Raw genomic sequence first — 11,555 nt, 5'->3', positions numbered from 1 at the left:
TCGAGTATCGACGAAGACAAGGAACAGGGTTGGATGGGCTGTTATATCCGGGTGAGGACCCGTGACCTCATTCCGTAAGAGAAGATACCATTCCCCGAGGAATGTAATTTCGACCGTAAGTGATTTTCATAAGACGTTGCTTTCCGTATCTTTTTCCAATTTTATCTGATGTCTTACTCCGATATACAGCTGCCTCTTGGATGCTACAAGTGGTACTCGACCTCGAGGATTGGGTTCGGAAGTTAGCCTCAACTTCCTCTTATGCTGAACACGCTTGGCGTGATTTGGCAAAAGGTAGATGGGAGGCCAAGAATCATGGTAAGGGTTACTTCTCGTGTTCTTCGAAATATTTTTTATGCTCCATTCGTTACCGATTTCCTTTCATGCAGGTATAACCAAGGATGTCGTTTTGAGGCCTTCGAGTGGTGAAGAAGGAACCAAGTCCCCGGTCCCGGAACTGGGGAAAGATAAGAAGCGAAAAGCTGTCTCTCAGCTAGAGGACCCCAAGCCCAAAACTCGAAGGGTGAGGAGGAAGGTAATCGCTCTTTCGATAGACTCGGTCCAACAACTGAGAGAAGAAGAAGAAGAAGAAGAAGAAGAATAAGAAAAAGATGATGCCTCGGCTTTGGTGATCCGATCTGCGAAAGCTATCGAGGTTGCCAGAGCTTCTGAGCTGATGGCAGCTGTACCGGTCGGGGTCGGATCCGGTACCCCGAGACTCGATCAGAGCATCCCGAACGATTCGCTTGGGACTATGACAGTGGGTCATTTGCCTTCTCTTCCTACCTTTTCTGAGGAGGCGTTAAAGGAAACTCGAGAATTGAAGACCCCCGATATGGGCGGAGGCTCTAGTGTAGGGGACCCTTTTCGGGATTGCTTTACTGGAGTCGATGATGCCTCCGACATTGGTGACGCTTCTCTTCTCCTATAAGAGGCCCAATATTTCATTTCTCGGGTAATGATTTTACTATACTTAGTTTCTTCGTTCTTTTCCAAACTTGACTTGTGTTCTTTCCCTACTGTGTAGGCCATTAGTAGGTTTTGAGTCGACCTCAGCCAGTATGAGGTCGAGCTGTAAAAGGCCTCGGGGGAGAGATATGCCCTGCGGCTTCTTTGCAGCCAAAAGGACGAGGCTATAAAGGACCTCCAATCAGATCTGGCTAAGGCTCGTGAAGAGGAGTCCGAATTAGATAAGCATGTGAGCCTCGTTCTGTTAGAGTATGGGTTTGACTCAACTGTGGAGGTTAACCCTTCGTTATCTCAGCTGCAATAAAAGGTTGAAAAGATCGGGTTACTTCGGGAAGAAGTTGATCAAATCAAGGCTGAATGTAATCGGTGAAAGGAGACTATCGACCATGTGGCTGCGGAAAAAGAAACCATTTTGGCCAAATTATTATCGGCCGATGTTCAGCTTCGAAGCGTCAAGCAAAAGGGTTTGGCTCAGGCTAAGAGGATCAAGGAGCTTGAAACACGGCTTGCTGAGGCCAAGGCAGAGGTTGAGTCGTCGAAAGTCATGGCGGACAAGTCCATTGCCATGTATCGGGCAGATGCCGAAGCTGCTCAGATGGAGGCACGAGAGGCGGCGGATACTGCCGACACTCGAGCACATTGGATTGCTGAACTTGCTAAGTGTCAGTCTCGGAGGGAGACCCTCGAGGAAATACACGCTCGAGGTTTCGACCTTGCTGAAGAGATAAAAAAGGCTAAAGAGCTCGAAGCTGAAGCTGAAGCTGAAGCCTTGGCTTCTGATGGCGATGATGATGATGATGATGGTAGCAAGAGTGGATCCGAGAATGGGGGGAGCCCGATAGAGAAGAAATAGCTCATGAGGATGACCAGGAAGCTTAGTCCTTAGTTTTTTCGTTTGTAATCAATCATGTAGATAATTTTGTATATAGACAACTTTGCCGACTTGCTTCTGTTTTGTGAAGTCTTTATACATGCCTTATAAATGTTTTCACAAAGATTTAAACAACTCAATCAAAAATTGGATTTCGTAGCCTCTATAATCGGGCTAGCGCTTATTCAAATTTGAAGTGATGTAGCCCTTATAGGCTTATTAGTCGAGTGAATGATTCGACTCGGTATAAAGTGGCCCGTAGGCGTAGTGGTCGAGTGAGTGCTTGCTCGAACTCGAAATGAAAGTAGCATGTGGGCTTAGTAGTCGAGTGAATGATTCGACTCGGGATAAAGTGTCCCGTAGGTGTAGTGGTTGAGTGAGTGCTTGCTCGAACTCGAAATGAAAGTAGCCCGTAGGCTTAGTAGTCAAGTGAATGATTCGAAGTCGAAGTAATGTGGCCCGTAGGCGTAATGGTCGAGTGAGTGTTTGCTCGAACTCGAAATAAAAGTAGCCCGTAGGCTTAGTAGTCGAGTGAATGATTCGAACTTGAAGTAAAAGTAGCCAGTAGGCTTAGTAGTCGAGCTTATCTTAATTCTGATTGCATAATAAATCTCAAAATAGAGTCAAGTGAATGATTCGACCCGGTATAAAGTGTCCCGTAGGCGTAGTGGTCGAGTGAGTGCCTGCTCGAACTCGAAATGAAAGTAGCCCATGGGCTTAGTAGTCGAGTGAATGATTCGAACTCGAAGTAATGTAGCCCGTAGGTGTAATGGTCGAGTGAGTGCTTGCTCGAACTCGAAATGAAAGTAGCCCGTGGGCTTAGTAGTCGAGTGAATGATTCGAACTCGAAGTAATGTAGCCCGTAGGCATAATGGTCGAGTGAGTGCTTGCTCGAACTTGAAATGAAAGTAGCCCGTAGGCTTAGTAGTCGAGTGAATGATTCGAACTCGAAGTAATGTAGCCCGTAGGCGTAATGGTCGAGTGAGTGCTTGCTCGAACTCCTAATAAAAGTAGCCCATAGGCTTAGTGGTCGAATTTATCTTAACTCTGTTTGTGTAATAAATCTCCAAATAGATGAGTTTTTCTTGGATATAAGATGTCGGTGAAGAGGAGAACTTTCTTTGCAAGTCACTATACATGTGTTCATGTTTTGCGCCTGGGTTCGGGCCAACTACATGAGCATGGTTCGTTTTGACCATTTGGCTCTTACAACTTTCCCTATTGGAACCTCGTTGTTGCGAAATAACTTTCTTGCATCAGAACTTGATATATTTGAAGGCTAATGCCCTCCCAGTATTCGAGGTCAATTGTAAAGAGGCCTCAGATACTGTTGTAAGTGTAGCACGATCTTTGGTTGCCTCGTTAAAAATCTTGCCGAAAAACCCATTTGGGATAAAACCGGTCTAAGGGAAAAAGAGTGAAACGCATGCTTTCAGATCTATGGCTTCGTATCGAAGGTTCCATCTTAGCTCTTGATCGGATTTCTGCAGGGGCCAATTTTGAAATGTAAATGAATATGGAAGGGTTATACCTTAGCAGTAGTATCGTTTTAGATGTGACACATGCCAATTGCTTGATAGATGTTTGCCGTTTATAATGCCGAGCTTGTATGATCCCTTTCAGGCGTTCTTGAGAACCTAATATAGTCCTTCCCAATTCGGTCCTACTTTTCCTTCGTTTGGATTTCGGGTATTAATGGTGACTTTCCTTAGCACTAAGTCCCCAGGCTTGAAATGGCGGAGCTTGGTTCTTCGATTAAAATACCTTTCGATTCGTTATTTTTGGGCGGCCAATTGGACGAGGGCAGTTTTTCATCTTTCGTCTGATAATTCGAGGCTGGTGTTCATAGCCTCGTTATTTGATTCGTTCGTCATGTATCGAAATCTAGTACTGGGTTCGTCAACCTCGACTGGTATCAATGCTTCGGACCCATATACTAAGGAGAACGGGGTCGCCCCCGTACTGGATTTTGACGTCGTTCAATATGCCCAAAGGACTTCGGGTTAGATTTCTCTCCACTTTCCTTTAGCGTCATACAGTCTCTTCTTTAGGTTCTGAATGATGGTTTTGTTCGTTGATTCGGCATGTCCGTTCCCACTGGGGTGATACGGTGTTGATAATATCCTTCTTATTTTTTGATCTTCGAAGAATTTCATCACTTTGCTGCCCACAAATTATTTCCCATTGTCACATACTATTTCGGCGGGTATCCCGAATCAGCATATGATATGATCTCAAATAAAGTCTATAACTGCTTTCTCTCTTATTTTCTCGAACACATATGCTTCAACCCATTTAGAGAAATAGTCAGTCATAAATAAGATGAATTTGGCTTTACCTGGGGTCGATGGGAGAGGGACGATGATATCCATTCCCCACTTCATGAATGGCCATGGGGATAGGACCGAGTGAAGTTGCTCTCCGGGTTAATGGATCATGGGTGCAAACCTTTGACATTTGTCACATTTTCGAACAAATCCCTTCGCATATTTGCCCATATCGATCCAATAATACCCTGCCCTGATTATTTTTCGGACTAATGGATCGGCCCCGGAGTGATTCCCACAAGTACCCTCGTGTACCTCGCGTAAGTTGTAATCGGCATCTCCTGGACCCAAGCATACTGCCAATGGTCCATCGAATGTACTTCAGTATAACATTCCATCTGAAGCCACCGTGAATGGAGCAACTTTAGATTATCGGGGTTAATCTCGATTCTCCGATTTGACACCATGAAGCCGAGGAACTTGCCCAAACCGACCCCAAAAGCAAATTTTTCGGGGTTGAGCTTCATGTTGTATTTTCTCAAAAACTCGAACGTTTCCTGCAAATGGGTCAGATGGTCCTCTGCGCGCAGGGACTTAACTAGCATGTCATCAATATTAACTTTCATTGATTTACCTATTTGTTCTTCGAATATTTTATTTACTAGGCATTGGTAAGTAGCCCCCGCATTTTTTAGCCCGAAGGGCATCACATTATAACAATATGTTCCATATTTGGTGACAAATGAAGTCTTTTCCTGGTCCTCCGGGTTCATCCGGATTTGATTATACCCAAAATAGGCATCGATAAAAGTGAGGATCTCGTGACCGGCCGTGGCGTCGATCATGCGATCGATGTTAGGTAGCGAAAACAAATCTTTGAGGCATGCTTTGTTTAAATCCTTATAGTCCACGCACATTCTAAGTTTGTTTCCTTTTTTAGGCACTACAACTATATTGGCTAACTATTCAGGATATTTCACCTCCCGAATGGACCCTATCTTGAGAAGTTTGGTTACCTCGTCTTTCACGAATGCGTGTTTTACCTCGGACTGGGGTCTTGTCTTTTGCTTCACCGGTCTTAACTTAGGGTCCAAGCTTAGCCGATGCGTCGTTATATCCGGTAGAATCCCTGTTATATCTAAATGGGACCAGGCAAAATAATCAATGTTATCGATAAAAAATCGAACAAGTTTCTTCCTGAGTTCGGGGCCCAACCCCGTTCCCAGGTATAAATTTCGTTCGGGCCAGTGCTCAATTAGTGTGACTTGCTCCAGTTCCTCAATTGTTGATTTGGTGGCATCGGATTCATCGGGAATCATGAAGGATCGGGGGACCCTCTGGTCATCATCTTCTTCGATCATCTGGTTAACCGGTTGGGGCGAAACCGATGTCTGTGATTGCTATTTGGTGTCTCGTTCTCCTTCTGAGCCCGATCCCTTTATTGGCGAAGGCGAGGATATCGGTTTAGCTTCCTCGACGACGAACATTTCTTTTGCGGCTAGTTGATCTACGTACACTGTTTGTACTCCTCTCGATCTTGGGAATTTGAGGACCTGGTGTAGGGTCGAAGGTACAGCTCTCATGTTGTGGATCCATGGCCTTTCGAAAAGGGCATTGTACCTCATGTCACCTTCGAACACGTGAAACTTCATTTCCTGGATGGTTCCGGCCACGTTTATTGGTAGAATTATCTCACCTTTGGTGGTTTCACATACCATATTGAATCCGTTCAGAACCAGGGTTGCAGGTACGATCTGGTCCCGCAGGCCGAGTTGCTCTACGACCTTCAATCTGATGATGTTGGTTGAGCTACCTGGATCAATCAACACACGCTTAATTTTAGTTTTATTCATGAGTACGGATATTACCAGCACATCGTTATGAGGTTGTACGACCCCTTCTGCATCTTTATCATAGAAGGACAGATTTCTATGGGTGTGTAATCCTGAGTTCGAGATCGCTTTTCTCTCACAATCGATGTTTTAGTGCGTTTAAGCACTGGTCCCTGAGGGATATAGGCACCACCGATGATCATGTGAATGACGTGCTGTGGCTCTTCCTGCTCGTTTTGATTGCCGAAATCCCTGTTTTTAAAATGGTTCCTCGCCCTATCGCTCAGAAATTCCCGAATGTGGCCTTTGTTAAATAACCGGGCTACTTCCTATCTTAGTTGCCTGCAATCTTCCGTTCTGTGGCCATGAGTGCCATGATATTCGCACATTTTATTGGGATTCCTTTGGGCAGGATCGGTCTACATGGGCCGAGGCCATTTAGTGTCTTTGATGCGTCCGATAGCCGACACGATGGCGGATGCACCAACGCTGAAGTTATATTCCGATAACCGAGATGCTTCTATAGGATCGGCATATTTATCAAACCACTCTTGCTCATAAGTCCCCGAGAATTTTTCCCTCGATCAATCCTTCAATTGTTCTGAGTGGTATTGCGTGTTGAACCGTTGTTCATCCGATCTGCGATGTACAGTTGATATCGGTCTCTGTTCGACCTTTTCTCTCTGTTGATCTCTCTTTGGTTTTTAGTAGTTGTACTGTTCTGATGCATGGATCCAGACGGACCTCTCAACTGGTCATCTTCGACCCTAATTTTCGACTGATATCGGTTGTGTATATCTGCCCCAGTTATCGCTGGATACTCGATCAGATTTTGCTTCAGACGATGTGATGCTATCGAACTTTTGCTCGTTCAACCCTTGGGTGAAAGATTGGACGGCCCAATCATCTGTGACCGGTGGCAATTCCATGCGTTTCATTTGAAATCGGGATACGAATTCCCTCAGCATTTCATTACCCCTTTGCTTTACTTTGAAGAGGTCTGATTTCCTTATTGCAACCTTTATGGCACCAGCATGTACCTTTACGAACGAATCTGCTAACATGGCAAAAGAATCGATAGAATTTGGCGGCAGATTATGATACCAAATCATCGCTCCTTTCGAGAGGGTCTCCCCGAACTTTTTAAACAACACGGATTCGATCTCATCGTTCTCCAAATCGTTACCCTTAATGGTATATGTGTAAAAGGTGACGTGTTCGTTAGGATCGGTCGTACCGTTATATTTGGGAATTTCGAGCATACGGAATATTTTGGGGATTGGTTTTGGGGCCGCACTCGAGGGAAAAGACTTTTGTGTGAATTTTTTCGAATCCAGCCCTTTTATCATTGGTGGAGCACCCGGGATTTGATCGACCCTGGCATTGTATGTTTTCACTCTCTTGTCGTTGGCTTCGACTCATTTTGTGAGTTCCTCGAGCAATTTAGTAATTTCGGGAGTGATCCCCGATTCTTGCTCGTTTGATTTCACTATGGCGGGCTCCGTTCTGGGGGTGATTTCTCGAAGCGGATTGGGATCTGGCCTGCTTTGTATATGAGTTTGGCTCTGCAACTGAGTTATCACTACTTGTTGGGCTTGTAACATCTCGAAGATCATACGTAAGCTGACTCCGATTCCCCCCACATTATGGTGTCTCGAGCTACGGATCGAGTACCGCCATGAATGCTTTTTTTCGGTTCGGAACGTTGGTTCACCACAAAAGCAACTTGCGAATTGACATCTAACGATACTTCAACTCGAATTTCGGGTACTTTGATTCGAGCTTCAGTGCCATCGTCAAGTGGCCTTCCGGCCCCGGGTATCAAGTTGTTGGTTTCATCTTGAAGGCCGGCTTCGTGGTCGATTGGTAAAGCCATTGCTGATTCGAAGTTGTAAACTGGTGTGTACTGTAGATTTATATCAAACAATCACTGTTATCCTTAGCCCCACTGTGGGCGCCAAACTGTTTACCCGAAAAATCAGATAACGTTAAATTTGTGTATGGTTCTAAGGATATGTGATACAATTTGATACAAATCGTATGGAGAAATAGAAATATATATATTCTTAACTATGAGAATGGGAATAGTGAGCAAAAAGAATGAATAAGATAAAGTAAAACAAGCACAAGGAGATGTCTTTCAATATGAGAAGTGACCTTTTGTTATAGTGTTTTTCGTCCCTCTATGCTTACAAGGATTCCCCTTTTATAATAGAGGTATCCTACTTTATTTATAATAAAATAAAGCATATAGTGGAGGACACATGATGAATTGTCTCTTCCTCGATTACCGCAAAGATTTTCTCCCTTAGTGCGGTTGTAACGGCTCTTGTCTGTGAGCTCGAACTGGCTCGAACTTATTGTTGGGTCGAGCCCTCTGTTTTGGCTTGAGTTCGACCTTCGGGGTGGGCGTAGCGCATTTCCGACCTCGAAGCAATGCCTTGCGGTTCGATTTGGTCACGGGCTCGATAAAAGTATTGAGCCGACTCATCGATCAACCTTAGGTCTCGAGGCTCGTTTATACTGCCTTCGAAACTCGATCGAACGTAGGAAGGCCGAAATCTATTTCGACCGTACATAAAGATATATATTAGTACAGATATTTCACCTTCTCTGTTTTTTTTCCCCCAACTTTCTGTGGGCTTAAAGAAATTTTTTCATGAAACTGTTTTCCAAAAGCATATACCAAAACATTGATTAAGGACACAAAATTTTCTCTAATCTTGCTTTATCTTCTGTGATTAGCTGGACTCATGATTATACGCCTTTCCACAGATTCTTGAATCTGATTTTATGGAACAACAGGATTCTAAATATTAACAAATAATTCAAGAGAAATACCTTCCATCATTTCATACAAAACCCCTAGTTCCTAGAAGAGCGGTAAAAAAAAATTATGCTCTGATCTGTCATTCGGTTAGTAAAAGAAAGAAGAGTAGGGGCCAAAGATGAATATTTATTAAAATCCATGCATGCTACCTGGATATCTATAAAAATTTAGAGCTAAGGCATCTTGAACCTAACCCAAATTGTACCATTCTAAAATCTAAATTCGTGGAAAGAATAATCCCATAATTATAGGACAAAAAAGGAATATAAAAAGATCTTGGCAAGACACTCTTAAGTCTTGAGGGCACCAAGTCCAAATACAAATGGCGCCTATAATGTCACTTCACTTGAAACATTGGTGGAAATTGCACGTTTACTTATATCAAGTGATCAAATTCTCCATGATTTTACTAACTCAATTTTTTTTTGGTATCAACCACTTTAGTGAATTCAATACAACTCTAGTGATTTTATTCAATCATATCTTTCAGTTTTAATTTCTTTCAATTTGATCTCCTTATATCACACTGTTCAGCTAATTAGTACTATTTAATACCATCATATATATATATATATATATAGTATACTATAGTGCGATTTGATTTAACAAAAATATGAATATCATAACAAAATGAATCTTCGAAAACCTAATGTCTTCTCCTTAAGTGATATTGAGGAGAAATACATTTGGGGACTTTGCAAAAACTACTAACCCTTAATCCCAATTAAGTTGTGGCCCATATGAATTTTCATTGTCAATGTCACTCCATTTAGGCATATTGTTTCAATCTAATATTATAAAATAAATAAATAAGTTTCTATTGCACTAGAATATTTGGGGAAATTGAAGCATGTTCAAGAATTGCAGCAAGAAATGACCACCCTTCATCTTGGAAGGAAGTCTATTAGCTATTGGATTCAAAAAATTCAAAGGGGCATGCAACTTGTAATATTCCCCTTTTTCTTTTTCCCTGTCAGGAAGTTTCCTTTGGTCTCATGCTACTAAATAATTAGAAAGCTTACAATCTGCCCAAACCGTACCATTATTATATTGCTGTAATGTCTCCTCTAAAAAAAAAATCAACAGTACTTTCAGGCAAAGTGCAAACTGCAAAGTGATGTCAGAGTATTCAGTATTCTCACTACCTATTCTGCTTTATTTGAACGAAATTAAGAAGAAGAAGAAGAAGAAGAAGAAAATATGAAGAAATGCTCGCCAAATTCCCATAATGAACCAGTATGAAAAGTAAAAAGAAAAGTAGGATTATTGAACTTTCAAGTTTATTTTGCTGGTAGTTACTATCTTATCCTAGAGGAGGAAGCAGTTTAAGAGAAAACTGAATTAAGGCATGAATTTTCGAACATAAACAAAATATTGACATTCATTTATTCATTGTTTTCTGTTATTTTGCAGGTTCAATTTCTAAATAAGCTTTATTAGTTAAACTTACATGCACCTGGTATTTGCACAAGACTTGGTTAATTTTAACTTTAAGAGGATCATCAGTCATGAGTTGGTATGAGAATATACATATTACAGTGATTAAAAATAGTTAAATACTTGAAAGTTTATGTAAATGATACATGCATTTGTTGTTTTGGTCGTATAATTAAGTTCTTCAACATAGAGCAAGTAGTTCTCAATTCTTATGATACTGCAAAAGGGAGGCTTAAACTATTTATCTTTATTAATTAAAGTCTTCGTCATTTTGTTATTATATGCAGTTTCAAATTAATGCTATGGCTAATAATAGAGAATTAAACATCAACAAGTTTTATGAGTATATCAATTATAAGAAAACCAAGAAGATCGGAAGAAGTATATAAGAAGATCAGACTAATTATGAAGAAGAAGACAAGAAATAATAAGGTTTTGAATATATATAAACAAATCTTGACTACATTATTCATCATATATTAATTATTTGCAAATTCACATACGTACAAAGCAAACTTAGTTGATCACTAACTAAACAAAAAAGAAATAAATTACAATAAGCTAGCCTTATGGAACATAATGAATGGGTTGGATATATGAGTAGTAGTGGATATTTGATGTTTATGGAGGAAATCAAATATAATAATCTTTTTCTTCTTCTTCTTCTTCTTTTTCGTGCTTCTTGGGAATTAGCTTTCAGGGTTGCTCCACTTGGCAGTCCTGTTAGAGATGAAAATAGAAGCCTTGTTATCAATACCTGGCTCTGCTACCCATTTCCCTCTGTCTTCATCACTTGGCCATACTTTGTATGCCTTCACAAAGTCGTCCCTTGAGTAATTATCTTGATCTCCCCTTCTACTGTTTTTCGACCCCTTCGATTTGAAAAGGCCGAAGAATGAAAATCCAGACTTCTTCTTCCCTGCCATAGCTTCTATTTAATTAGCTTGTTGAAGATCAAGAAAATGAAGAACTTTAAGCTAGCTAATAGTAGTACTCCTACTTATTAGTGCAGCTTGTTTGAAGTGTGTGTTTGTTGGTTTGCAAATAGGAGTGAAGGCTCTATTGAATTTATAGTTGTAAGGGGGTTTGATCTAAGGGTGTAGAATTTTGAGGCATTAATCTACCGTTCATTCCGATTAATGGTGGTGATTAAATGAAGTGAAATTACAGACCAAAATACTCGCTGTTAAAATAACTCGGACAAAAGAACAAGTCATGAGAACCGCTGCTTCCAAAAGCTGACCAAACATCCTTAATGGGGTACCCATGGTTTTTTTCTTTCTTTTTGGATACCACAAAATCCAAATTTGAGGAAGTTGTGGGTCAGGGCTAGAGCTATATGGTTCGAA

Source organism: Nicotiana tabacum, chromosome 19, assembly GCF_000715075.1.
Source record: "Nicotiana tabacum cultivar K326 chromosome 19, ASM71507v2, whole genome shotgun sequence".
NCBI lineage: Eukaryota > Viridiplantae > Streptophyta > Magnoliopsida > Solanales > Solanaceae > Nicotiana > Nicotiana tabacum.
Note: the sequence above shows the minus strand (reverse complement) of the source record.